Source organism: Balearica regulorum, chromosome 3 (assembly GCF_011004875.1).
Source record: "Balearica regulorum gibbericeps isolate bBalReg1 chromosome 3, bBalReg1.pri, whole genome shotgun sequence".
NCBI classification, from domain to species: domain Eukaryota; kingdom Metazoa; phylum Chordata; class Aves; order Gruiformes; family Gruidae; genus Balearica; species Balearica regulorum.
Genome location: NC_046186.1, coordinates 120,275,760 through 120,289,141, shown reverse-complemented (window position 1 = coordinate 120,289,141; position 13,382 = coordinate 120,275,760). Strand labels below are relative to the sequence as shown.

Here is a 13,382-nt window from a genome sequence, read left to right as displayed (position 1 = left end):
TATATGGCCAAAATTATACGGGGAACTGCAAATATATTACATTGTGTGCTAATATATTGGTGTGCACTACTGTGGTTTTGGGCTCCCAGAAAAGTTAGGCAAAAGAAACTGAAGTGTAGACCGCAGCACCATACAATGGTTGATTTTACCCAGTACACTGTAAAATTTAAGTAATGGGACATTAAAGAAGCCTTAAAAGGACAAATTTGAAGATGCATTTTTCAAACTATCATCCCAAATCTTTGTTGTTGCTGTTTCTACAGGCAGAAAATGCCTGTGACGCTCCTTCGTGGAGAACCGTGTGTGCACGAGGCACCGACTTGCTGCGGCTGGCAGCAGCTCAGAGGTCCCTGCTCCAGCCGCCTGCTCGGTCGCAGGCAAAACTCCGTCCTTGCTGAGCTTTGAGAGTCTGGCTCTGCAGCCCATGGCCTGAGGCAGTCTGAGCTGGGCTCCAAGGGCCTGGCATCTCCTGCCTCTTCCCAGGCTTGAACGTAACTCCTGTTTGGCAACAGCTTTACCCAAACAAGCCTTACCCAGCCAGTGCCAGCTATGCCTAGAAATGCAACTGAGGGAGCGTTAGGTATTTTGAGATCAAACAGAAATGCCTGGTACCTTTAGGTGTCTTCAGGTTTGCACAGCAGCCAGGAGAGGTTTTACCGACAGTTTGATGTTCACGCTTCTCCGTTCAGCCTGTTTCGTGGGACTTCTGTCCTTTCTTTAATTCAGCCTCTAGACAAGTTTTTGAAATGGTTCCCAAGTTAAGGTCATGTGTGCGGGAGGACAAGTCAAATCTGATGATGGTTTATTAAAATAAAAAAAAAATTAAATCAGAGATTGTCTTCAATGTCTTCAATGAAAAATGGAGTTTAACCTTTACCTGCTCTCTCTGTCACAGGCACACAGACATACCTGTGTCTCTATCCCCTTTCCTCCATAAAACATAGACCAAATGGTCCTATTCCTCCTTCCTGTGTCCAATACCTTTGTGACTCTCCCTGTGCCCAGTGGGACTTGTGCAGAGCCTTCTTCTCATGGCACTTGAGCTTGGCCTAAAATTCCCATTGGAAAAGCTCCTGGAGCCCTCAGACCAGTCACACCTCCATGCCAGATTATAATCCCTAGAGATTTGGTTATGTTGTGACTACTTCTCATGTACACATTGGATAATAGATGTCAAAGTGGCTTTGCTGGAAATGACGCAGTCAAACCGGACTGCGTAACTGTGGGAAGGCACCCAGCCAAGGCAGGGGAGGTGGGGTCAGCAGCGGAGACCCAGATTCACTGAATGTTTAAGTCCTAGTTGGTCTTTAAGCAGCTAGTAGGGAATCAGGTACCAAAACACCTTTGGGGATCTGGCTCTGCTCATCTACGAGAGTAATCAGGAAATCAGTGGGGACCCATCTCTGAGGGTTTATGTTAAAATCATATTTTAAATCTTTCTATTTTTGAATATGAGCCTCAGAGGAATCTTGGCTTGGCTTGAATTAGGGCAGGCTATCATAGACAGGTCCTTAAAAAAGCCCACAGCTTAACTGTATATCTAGAGAACCTGAAAATGCAGAGAAAAAAAGAAATTTGGGCCTATCTATTCCCTCAAACTGAATCAGAAGCGGCCTAGGGTGCATAGATGCGAGTGCCATTGATGGTCAAAATTCAATATTTACATAAACAGCAGTGAATGACACAAAATAATTAGGAGTTCGGCGTAAGGGGCTCGATTCTCAAATTGTTCTGATTGCACAGCCCTTAACAGACCGGGGCATGCCTTGGCTTCTAAGCCTGGGAAAATGCAGAGATCAGAGGGGCTGTGTTCAGTGTCAAAGCAGATACATTTTTCCTCTCTCTTTTTTGCGCTCTCTGCCCTAGTTCAATTTATTTCCCAGCCACATACTTGAGGCACAGATGAGCAGCACTTGGATAAACAAGGTATTTCCCTTTCTACTAAAAAAAAAATAATAAAAAAATAAGGAAATGTCTGAGGAAGGTGGAGGGAATTGAGACAGTCTTTGTGCTACAACCGACTCCAGGAGAGCGCCTGGGAATTAACATCCAGGATCTGGTGGCACTGCTCAGCATTTTGGTGTTGCGTTCACTTAGCTGCCTGTCAGGCCAGCCTTGCAGCATGCAGGCGTGCGTGTTGGAGGCTGAAGGTGATTCTGTGAGCAGCCAGAAAGCTTCCGCTGCCCGCGATCAGATCTCGAATCGCGGAAAAAACCCAGGGCTGTCGCTTCCTCCCTGCTAACCTGCTGCAGGCTCTGCCTGCTCTGCCCTTCGCCGGTTCCTGTCCTGTAACGTGGGAACCCACATCACGCCACTCACACAGAGGAAAGCATGTTCCCTGTCTCATTATTCATGGGCTGTGCCCACAGGTACTGGTTGTTCAGCTTGCTGAATATTTGCCTGAATAATTGGGAGGGAGCTGAATCATTCTTAGACCAAATTCCAGTTCTCTCTCTCCTCCTACTTCATTTTTAGGCTTCACTTCTCACAGCTCTCCTGTACACAGTGTGAAATGATTGTTTAAATACTATCAGACAGAGTCAATAAACTCCCCATGTGCTTTTTTTTTTTTTTAAAAAAAAGCATCCTTAAATGAGGCTAAGGAATCAGCTAAAATTGCTTAGTAGCACTTATTGCGACAGAAATCCTAGTGCTGCGGTGCAAAAGGCTGCCCCCCTCTGCATCTCCCGGGATAGAGGCATCCGCGTTCCTACACAACACAAAATATATCCCTTCCCTTAGTCATCTGAAGAATAACCGTAGGAAAGGCAGTTGTTCCTACTAAGCTTCGTGGGCAATGTTCATGATCTATTTCATGATTCTGCTCTACGTTGTTTTATTAAAATACGTGATTTCTGCTGCAGCAAAGCTTGAAAATAAATCTTCAATTGAACACAGTTTTCTCACTGGCAATCTACCTTTCATCCTCCTCCCACTCCCTCTCTCTTCTCTCTTCCTTTTACCATCCCTTGTCCCTCTTTCCCTAAGTTGTGCTGCATTTTACTTTGCCTTCACTGCATTTTCCTCCCTGGCTTTTGATACAAGGAGCCAAATTCATCCCTGCTGGTATCCAATGGACTGAAATTCTTCTCAAAGGCGTTATTGGGTGGAATCCAAACCCAGCCAGCATTTTGCAGTGCTGGTGGCTTAGTCAAAACAACAGTTTATAATTTCTCTTTTGCTTCCCTTATCTACCGTTAATATGAATTATTAATAAGTACTAGTACTGCTCTCTTGAAAATCGTACTTCATTTCAAAACCACCTATCAGACAAGCTGTCTGAGTGAAAATTTCTTTTTAACTTTCCGTGTGTGCTAGGAACTTGCCAAGCACAATGCGTGCGCACGGACAGCCTGGATTGCAGACCAAGGCTCGCTCTGGGATCCCTCTTGCCATCTGCAGTGCACACCTAACCGAAGTGCTGGGTGCTATTAACCCGTGCGGGAGCTAGCCACTAAAGGTTTGCTTTCCCAAACTGCCATTTCTGACACTAAATCTATTTCCTAATCAGGCTGCTGTTCCAGATCCCTCACCTGGGGGGGGGTGTGTGTGTTTGTGTCTGCACAGTGTCAATCTTATACTGTTAGTCTGTACTTACAGCCCTTAAACCTGACAGGTTCTCTCCTTCCCTGCGGTTTTCATGTGCACAGCTCATTAGATACTCTAATGCAGCAGGGAGCCCCTCTTGCCTGAGAATTCCTTTGTCATATATTTAGCAAACTTTTGATTGCTTCCTTCCAAATGAGACTGAAGGACATATTTTCGTAGGAGAGGGTGAGAATCACAAAGCACGATCTACAGTCACGTTTTTCTGTGGGGAACTACAGAGCAGGGGAGGAGGAATCACCCGCAGTTCTCTCTCCTTCTCCCCCGCGCCTTCCCTCCCCTCCCCTTCCCTCCCCCACCCCCATGCAACCATAACACGAGATGAACGCGCTCCAAAATACAGCTGCATAGTCTTCCCTCTCTTCCGGTTTTCCCTGCCATGGCAAAAGGGGGAAAAAAAATAGGATGAGGATAGAATTATCATTAATGTGGGACTGATGTTTTGACTCTGTGTCATCTGCAGGCTGTTTAGAAAAGCCTGTACGCGTGGTGTCAGAGTTAAACATAGCCAGTGCTTGGTTACTGCTCGCAAGAGCGGCTCAGACAGGGAAGAGGGAGGCATCGTGGCTCGTCTGTAGGTCTGGATGGTTCCATAAATGAACGCACGAAGGCTTGTGGAATGAAAGGGAAGGGATGACTGAGGTTACGAAAGAGAGCATCTCGCTTCAGACGCAATCCCCATCCTTCATTAAAATCCCCATTAAGAGATACCTTTTACAAAAATACAACATTTTGTACGTAATGAAAGGATTTCACACGAGAGACAGCTCCATTTGCTCCAAATTAGGTACGCTCTGAATGAATATTTTAATTAATCAATGATAAATAAGCCAGATTCTTTCCTGGAACAGAGTTACCGTTTTCCTCCTCAGCAGCAGCGAGATGCGCTCGCTCTGCTGTGTATATGCACATACGTGCCCGAGCTTTTGTTTGGTTTTAATTTCTTTTTCTCTTTTTTGAACTCAACTGATCAGTTACAACACATGTCCTTAACCATGGATTTCCTTGTGTTTGGCTGCTTTTATTTAGGGGGGGGAGGAGAGGGGAAATGATCAGATTAACACACCCAGACCCCCGGTAGGATGTTCTGAGAAATAAAAAGAGGGAGAGAAGGAAGAATTCACACATAAAAATAGAAGCCCACGTAGATTGGCCATATATGGAGTACCGGGGACTTCAGAGGGATACCCTCTTCGGACCACCCCTTTGGCGGAGGAAATCGCTGCTGCGGAGGCCCCCTTCCCCCCTCCCCAGGCGGTTCACCCGCAGCCGCTCTCAGCCCCCGGCCCCGGCCCCGGCCCGGCCCCGGTCCGCCGGCGCTGCGCCCCGCACCGCCCGCTCCGCCCCGCGCCGAGGGAGGCCGCGGAGGAGCGGTTGCGGAGCGGCGGCGGAGCCGCCTCGCCGGCGGTCCGCGACGCGCGGAGCGGTGCAGCGGCGGCGGCGATGACTCAAGCCCGCCCGGCCCGCTCTGCCCCCCGCCCGCTCCCGCCTCCCCCCCCCCCCCCCCGCCGGGGAGGGCTATTAAAAGCTGCTGACGTAGGAGCGGACGGCCATCTTTGATGAGGGCACGGCTCCCGGTCCATTGAAGAAGGAGACCCGGGGAGGTCAGCAGCGGCTGTCCTTGCCTCTCAGCTGCGGCACCCACCGACCCACCGACCCCGCAGCCGCGGCCCGGCGTAGCGCTCCATAAACCGAGGTAAGGGTGGGAGACCACCGGGGGGACCGGCTGCGCAGGGGGGAGGGGGCGATATTAATGAAAAGGACATGAAAAAAGGATATATTTAAAGAGGGACCTGCTCGGCTTTTTGTCTCCAGCCTCTGGGCTGCTACGGGGACGGAGGAAGGCAGGGAGAGGGGTGTAATTTCGCCGCCAGCCTCATCGCCTGCTGGAGCCAGGGGAGGGAGACGGGCTCTGCCTCTCCGCCGTGCCAGGCTCGCTCGCAGGAGGCCGGAGGAGAAGCGGAACCAGCGCCATTCCCCCTCGGAGCGGGAAGAAGGGTCTGCGGGCGCTCTGCCCTGCTCGGCCGGACTGGGATGCTGCCGCCCGGGGCACTGCAGCGCCCTTCCCGCACCGCACCGCGCCGGGCTGCGGCGGCGCTTCAGCACCGCGGACAGAGTGTGTGTGTGTGGTGGTGGGGGGTGTCAGCACCACGGACAGCGGCCGCTCCGCGGACAGCCCTCGGCGTTTCCGCACGGCGGAGAAGGCGGGCAGGGGCTTCAGCACCGCGGAGAGATCCGCGGTGCCCCCTCCGCACCCGCGGATTCCGGCGCGGCTCCCTCCCGCCGGCAGCGCGCAGGGCTGGCCGCACCGCGGAGGCGGGCGTGCTGCAGCGCCCTGCGGCTCCGCGCCTTCCCCCCTCCCTCCCCGGGCTGCCCTCCGCGGTGAGACCCCGCCATGGCGCACGGGAAGCGCCTTCCCCGATTGGAAAGCGGCTGTGCTCGCTCGTTGCGGGACAGGACCTCTGGCAGAAATAGTTGTGGTTGCACGGGGTCCCCCGGCAGCTCGGAATACGGAGAGGGAGAAATTAAAAAAAAAGAAAAAAAAAAAACAAGAACCAAAAACCCCAGGCAAATAGCTTCAGTTCCTGGAATTAATCGGCATTTAGCACTTTGGCCGCTCTCCCTGCCCTTTTGCGGGTGGAGAGGTGTTTGTGTCAGGGAAACGGGGGGGTTACATAACGTCCAGCCCGCGGGGTCCTGCCGGGGCTGGGCATTGCCCGCGGGGACCAGCAGTAGCCCCCCGGGGCTTCCCTGCGCCCCCTGAGGCTCCGTGCTCCGGGCCCTCGGTGCCCACCCCTTCGCGCCAAACAGCGCTGCTGCCCCTCCGGCGTCTCGGTCACAGCGTGCCTCGGGCTCCGGGTGTGCTCCCCAAGCCTTGAGATGGGGGGGGGGGGGCGTCCCCCCCCTTTCCTCCGCGGCCGCGCTGCGGAGCGGTGCAGACCCCGCTGCCTTATGCAACACGGCGCCCAGGCTGCCCCGTCACAGCCAGGCTGGTGCGGGGGGGCAGCGGCAAAGCCTCACTGCATGCCTGGTCCCAGCTCCCCCATCCCTGGTGGTCCTCCCCACCGTCATTCTTTCCGCTCCCTGGCACCCCAGTCTCCCCAAACCCCTCAGTGCGGCTCATTGCTGGAGAAGTTGGTAACTTCGCTACTTTCTGCGGGGCAAAATAAACAAGGGGAGAAGGGGGGATCGGGCTGCGTGTCCAGACACTGCGCTGCGTAGCTGCGTCAAGCAAGGGCCGCGGGATCTGCCAGATTTACGTGCTTGGCTTGAATAATTGCTGCTGGTTTCATTCCCAGCTGAAAAGGGGGGGGGAAGGGGGGGACTGGTCTGCGGCGCAGCCCGGAGGTGGCAGAGCAGCTTCAGCAACCCATACCTGGCTGCTGCCAGCACTGGACGCAGCACCCGCAAGGACATGCCTGTCCCACACCTCCCACCCCGTCCTAGCTCTGGGCATGGACTCTTCCATCGACCACGGCAACACGAGGACGATGTGGGGCAGCCATCCCTGTGGGTGGCAAGGGAAGGAATACGAATGCTCTGGGGGGGTACAGCTGGAAAAGTGACTCTTTCCTGGGACCCCATCTCCCTGCACGTCCCTGCATCATGAGCAAAGATGCCAGTGTAGGAAAAAGCAGCAGTGGTTTCCCGTTGCTTCTGCGTAGCACAGAAGGGATCAGCCGGGAGGTGACCACTAAAGGGTTTGATACCTAGGATAAGTGCCAAAAAGACAAGAGAGGTGACCAAACCAAAGGTGCCAGCAGGCCTGATTTGCAAAAGCAAGAGCTTGAGGTTGCCCCTGAAGTCAAGAGGAGTTGCAGAAACTCAGCATGTTACAAAACAAAATGCAGCTAAATAGCAACCCCCAAATAAATACAGCGTAACTTTCGTTCTACAACTAACTAGAAAATTAGAGTGGCATTTCCAAAAGCACTCGGGACCAGCCTCTGTGTCCATTGAACTCATGGGGGCAGTGAAAGAAAGAACAGCAGAATCCAGCCAGCATCGAACCCTTAAAATACATCTAATGAGATGCAGCTCCAATTTGCAGATTTATTGCACTGGAGGTGGGAGCCGCTTTTCAGGTCAACGGAAAGCTTTTCATTTGTCTCCATATGCTTCAGGTATGGCAAAAAAATAGCAAGATTAAAGTGCTAAGGCAAATAAAGCAACCTAATGCTTGCACTACTTTAACTGAGCAAGTTAAGGAAAGAAAATATTTCCCTGTCAATATGAACAACTTCAGCCGTTTTTATGTCACGAGGCTACAGCTTCTGCCTATGTAGCAACCCTCGGGGAAAAATGGGAAGTGTATGGCACAGTGTAGGGCTCACTTTGTTAACGATTTCTTCTCTCAGGAATGGAGGGAAGCCTAGGAAGAGAAGAAACTGGTTTACCTTTGCCTTGGCTTGTCACACAACCACTCTTTTTCTGGAATTTTTTCCCGAATCTCTGTCATAACTCTTTATAATATAAGCACTTTTGTCTGTACATATTTATACACACACACACACACATACTCATTTCAGAGATTTCTAGGGTTATAAGCTAGGTAAAGCCACAACAAATGTAGACTGACTTTGCAGCCTTCATTGGAAAGAGTGCATTTTTCTACCCGTGAAGTTTCATCCGCCACTACCAACGCAGTCACCTTTGGGCTGGGCGAGTGCCAGGCAATCTGCAACAATAGACTTGTTCAAGCGTTTTAGAGCATCTAACAGAGAGAAGAACAATGCGTTGCTTGAGAGCTGCAGCGGGATGCAGATCTCGGGCAGATCACGATTGCCTCTAGGAAGCTGGACTTTAGAGCAGGCACCAGGGCTCACATAGCTATTCCTGGGAGTGCTGGATATAGTTTGTCAAGGCCGTCGGTTGTCAAAGAATAGTTTATTTCTTTTTAGCTCATTATTTTTGAGCCCTAAATGATACCTTTGCCCTTAGCTTCAAACAACTCTGACTTTTTTCCCTACTGACCTTGCAGATTTAGCTTGCTGCATCGTATTGCAACAAGCGCTTCTCCAAAACACACAAGTTATATTCCTCGTTCTTGTCTATCACCTCTTTGTTATTCCCTCCACAAATACTTAGATACACATTCCCACCAGCAAAATCTGCCTCTCATCAGATCATAGTTTTTAACATGCTGCCCCACATCCCACTAAATTTTCTAGGACTTTCCTTTCCACCACTCACAAAGTCAACTTCATAGGCTCAAAATTGGTTTTTCTTCCTGCTTTATGATGGCCCTATGGCTGATGTTGTGAGACTCAAAAGTGGATTTGGATGGCCTAGAGGAATTGTTTGGGCCACTTGCCCTCTTATTTTAGAAAGAAATTTAGCTTCGCTTTTACATCTTTCATTGTGTTCACTTGCTATTTCCTCATCACTTACCTCACCTTCATACTCACCTACAATCCTCTTGACTACTGCTAAAGAGCACCGTGCGGAAAGAAACACAAACTTTGGCAAAGCATTAGGACCCTGATGTGAAGGGAAATGAGTGTGGACTTCTGATTTTGATTATTCCAAGGAGTCTAATCCAAAGTCAGTTGAAATCAAGGGAAATATTTCCACTGGGGAGGTAGACTTTGCATGAGGCTCTGAACAAGCTCAGCAGTCAGGCTGTGTGCTGCCAGAGGTGAATGCAGGGTATGGAAAGCTTTCCATTCCCAGCAATGGGTGCGTATTGATCAGCCCTGCAGACCAAGAGGAAGCCCTGCGCATCATTTTGTGGGACTTGTAACTAAGAGAACATTTAGCAGTTTAGGTTTTTCAAAGGGAAGAAAGTGCTGCGTACACGTCCCCTCTGAAATATACTGGCACGCTGTAACTCTAAAGAGAATTCAATCGTTGCGTTATAACCTTTTTCTTCTCTTTTCTTTTTAATAATGAGAGATATGCTATCTTATCTTACCCACTGGAGAAAACTGAATTCTAATACAAGCCCAGGGAGGTGAAGAAGGATATACTAAGTAATTTATCATGGCTTTTCCTGGCCTTTGAAAGCTGGAAGTTAATGCTGACCAGTCTGTGTTCTGTCTGGCTATTTAAAAGCAAAAGCTTTTTAAATTGTATTTTATGGTTGGTTTGTTTGTTTGTTTTTCTTTTTTTAAGAGCTAACAATGCTCTATTTAGCTTTTAAAATGGGATTTAACTTATTGGGCTGTATTGTCCATTGGTGTGAATTAGCATAACTGAGTGCTGTGCTACACTACAGGCTGATGAGCTCCCAAGCTGGAGCTCATCATTCATGTTTTAAAACAGAAATGGGTATATTTGCTGAAGGAGCAGGTTTCTCTATAAACAGAAGTAGCTTGACACGCCACCCTCCTCAAATCCTATTTTTTACCAGCCTGGTTTCATTGTCGCTGATTCTCACAGACAAGGTTCACGCAGTTAGTCTGCCTCAGAAATGGTGACAGTGAGCAATGATGAAGCAGCGGAGGAGGAATACTGCACGTTATGGCTGCGTTTCAGGTTGGGTTCTGCTGCACTCTGCTGGTACATAACATCAGCAGAACTTTTTATATGGTGTAAAAACCCAGGAACACAGCTGAGCTTTGCCTGGAGGCACATTTGTGTGTAGAAAAAGTCTGAACTGTATAAATGGATGTGGAACAAAATGAAACTTGCACTTCCCAGCAGCAGCCATTCATTTTTCTTCTGAATCGGGAAGTAGCTTCCAATAAATACACAGGAAAAATATGCTTCTTCCACCAAGTTTTCCAAGGCCAATATTTTTAATATTTGACTACTCAGCCATATTACTGATAGAGTATGAGTATAAAAGAACAAATGCAAAGTCAAGTCTCGTTGTACACATTTCTAAAACAGAAAGAGGGGAACTGTTCTTATACATTTTTACTAGAATTATAGTTTTCCTTGTGCTTTTAATATGACAAAATTATTATGCCAGAGTTTACTGGTAGAATACATGAGCAAAATGATAGTTATCATAGCCTGTGTCAGTGCTAACAACTAACATTCATATCCTAGACATTACAAAAGGATGCTTCATGTAGGTGATTTTTGAAATCAATGCAAGTTTTGCTATTTCTTACTCAGAACCTACCAATTAACAGGGAGGCGCCTACAGAAAGGTGCTGCAGAGTGCTTGGTAGGACACGTTTGTAATTCTACATTAATCGCTTCCATCTCCCACATTTTCTCAGTAGCATATCCTTACTAAAACTCCCAGGCAGCAAATCTCCAAAGGCTTTCACGGTCACTAGCCTGTGGAAGAGACTAGAAGACCAGTGTGGAGCGAGTTGAAAACCAAAGGCTCCGATTGCATCACAGCTATGGTGTTTGTCATGATGTATTTATTTTTTACAATCACTCTCCACAAGAAGGAGAGGAACTCTGTTTCTGGGTTGCAATACAGTTGTACCAGAAGAAGTAATTTAATTATTTTTTTTCCATATAAACCATTTGTTTGGAAGATGTGCCAACCATTTCTCTGATTCTTTCCCCTCTCCTGGCAATTATAGCTTACAGTGGGACTGTGCGGATGCCAGTTCATTGATCTGCCCTACAGAGGTAAATATATTTCCTCCAGCTACTCTAAAAATGTCACAAAACAAAAGTATACTTTTTCAGAAGAGCTGATCTGTCAAAATAGTGTTACCATTCACTGATTTTTTTTTTAAAACAGGAACAGAAGTCTTCCATGCATATATAAGCATCTTTTAAAAGAAAAGGTACTAAAATTAGCTTCACCATACTTTAGATGCAAATTAAAGTTTTCTTTCTCCCCACTGCATTAGTATTTTTTCGCTCAGTCCGGTCCTCACTCACATCCTTAGACAACTCAGTATACTCACCGTTTACCTCAGTAGGATTTAGACAAGCTTGCATTTCTGCAGGCGTCAGGGAATTGCTGTTTGATTCAGCCCAGCGCTGCTCCTGCCTAGTACACCTCTGCGCCACGGATGCTCACACGGACACACACCTCTCCGAGCTCAGGGTTGCCTGTGCTGAACGGCACCGACCCCCGCAGGTGACCGACATTGTGAGGAGAGAAATTTCTGTTCTCTATTTATTAGGCACAAATATCTCTTAGGAATAATTTGTTCTTGCAGAAAGCTGTAAGAAAGCTATTACAATTTATTGGACTAGAGATGTTCAGTAACAGCCAGTTTAGCTTCAGATATTGTGGTTTAGTGATTAAAGCACAGGAGCTGCACCCAGAATATTTGGATTTGGGTACAAGTATCGCACATTAAATAAATGTAATCTCTGTCAAGTGCCTGAATTACCTCAATCTGTGGAAGAAAGAAGTGAGATGAAAACAACTTTTGTTTTGCGTTCCTCTGCTTCAGATGCAGAGCAATTATCCCGCACTTTTGGAAAGATATTGTTATGTATATTAGGGCATCGCACTCTCCACTGCCTGGGGTTGGTGACCTAAAAATTGATACCCCTAAAATGCAACATCGTGCCAACATAGACGATTAGCATTTACTTAGCATTCGAGGAGGTGTTACATATGGTTGTCCCCTTCAGGTATGTAAAAGGCTGGAAGGTGCCATATAAACCCAGATTGTTATTATTGCATTCACGATAGCCAGAGAAGAAAGCAAACTCAGACCAGAAGGTGGAGGAAACATTCACACGTTTGATCGTGCTCTCGTGGCCAGGCATAACACAAGACGACGAGTTTGCCAGAGCTGTGCGTTTTGCCAGAGCTGCATTAAGCTGCAGGGGGAGAGTGGGACTGAGCCCTCTCTCTCCGACAGCACCGGTTCCAAACCGATAACACGACAGCTGAATATACAACCCGGATACGTTCTGTGAATATTTGAGTGTTTCAGCCAAACATTTGCTTTTCCAGAGAGTGTTCACCTAAGTGACACTCAAGTACGTGAAAAGCCCTCAGGAAACAAACTAAGGTATGCGAACCCAATTAAATTGGAATTCACTGCTGACTTCCAACAGCCATTCTCCCCAGAGAAGCAATTGATTTATTTGCTCAGCTGTATGGAGACATGTATTCGTTGCCTAACCTTTTGAAGGATTTCCTACAGGATTTTTGCCATTAAAAACGTGTTCGTGGGATACGGTACCCATTTTTGCAATTCCTGAATATATATGTCTTTTATTGTATCAACAAGAGGAGCAAGAGACAGGAAGGCCAACAGCAGCAAAGGGTTTTAAGAGGGCGCTTGATGAATTCATGAAGGGAATTATATGACGTAGCTGTTAGTGGTCACAAGAGACTAGACTTGATAAGGCAGCAAGTCTCTTCAAGTCTGATTTTTCTAAGAGGTTTTTCTTATTTTAAAAAAGAAAAGAGAGGAGGAAAAAAAAAGCCTGGATGGCTCTCTGCTGTGGTGGAGGCCTGTCAGTTTAGTTCATTTTAGAGATGAGCATGTCAAGAAAGAGACGGCGGAAAAAACCCTCGAGGCGCCAGGAATGCTCTAAGTCTAATTGAAAATGCTCTAGACCACTTTTGTAACGCAACAGCAGGGCCATCTGCAGGCCTCAAATTTTCCGTATTAGCAAAGCATTTTTAAATCATTGCATTGTCTAACTCTTTTTTTCTTAATTAACTATTCTAAATTGTACAATGTAGCCGCTCCTGGAGCAACTTTTAGGCTCTGAAGTTAATTTTCTAAGCCTGGTAAACAAGAACCGGTGTGCATTTCTAACAGGTTGACAAATAAGAGTGCAAGAGAGCTGCAGATATCACAAAAATGGTGTTAGCTACTATAGTACCCCAAGCAGCGTGGCACCTAACGGCCCCACTCAGGACAGGGTCTCGGTGTGCTGTATGG

General features: G+C 47.9%; 1 protein-coding gene across 2 annotated transcripts in view; it reads left to right on the top strand.

Moving 5' to 3' along the window:
• The first annotated feature begins 4,880 nt into the window (after positions 1–4,880).
• The window catches only part of SNAP25 (synaptosome associated protein 25), a 65,272-nt gene continuing 56,770 nt past the window's right edge, over positions 4,881–13,382 (top strand). The window contains exon 1 of one of the 2 annotated variants that reach the window (XM_075749785.1): positions 4,881–5,302. The gene's annotated coding sequence lies outside the window, so the exon portion shown is untranslated. The remainder of the gene's footprint in view (positions 5,303–13,382) is intronic. The other variant, XM_075749782.1, reaches the window with a different exon arrangement.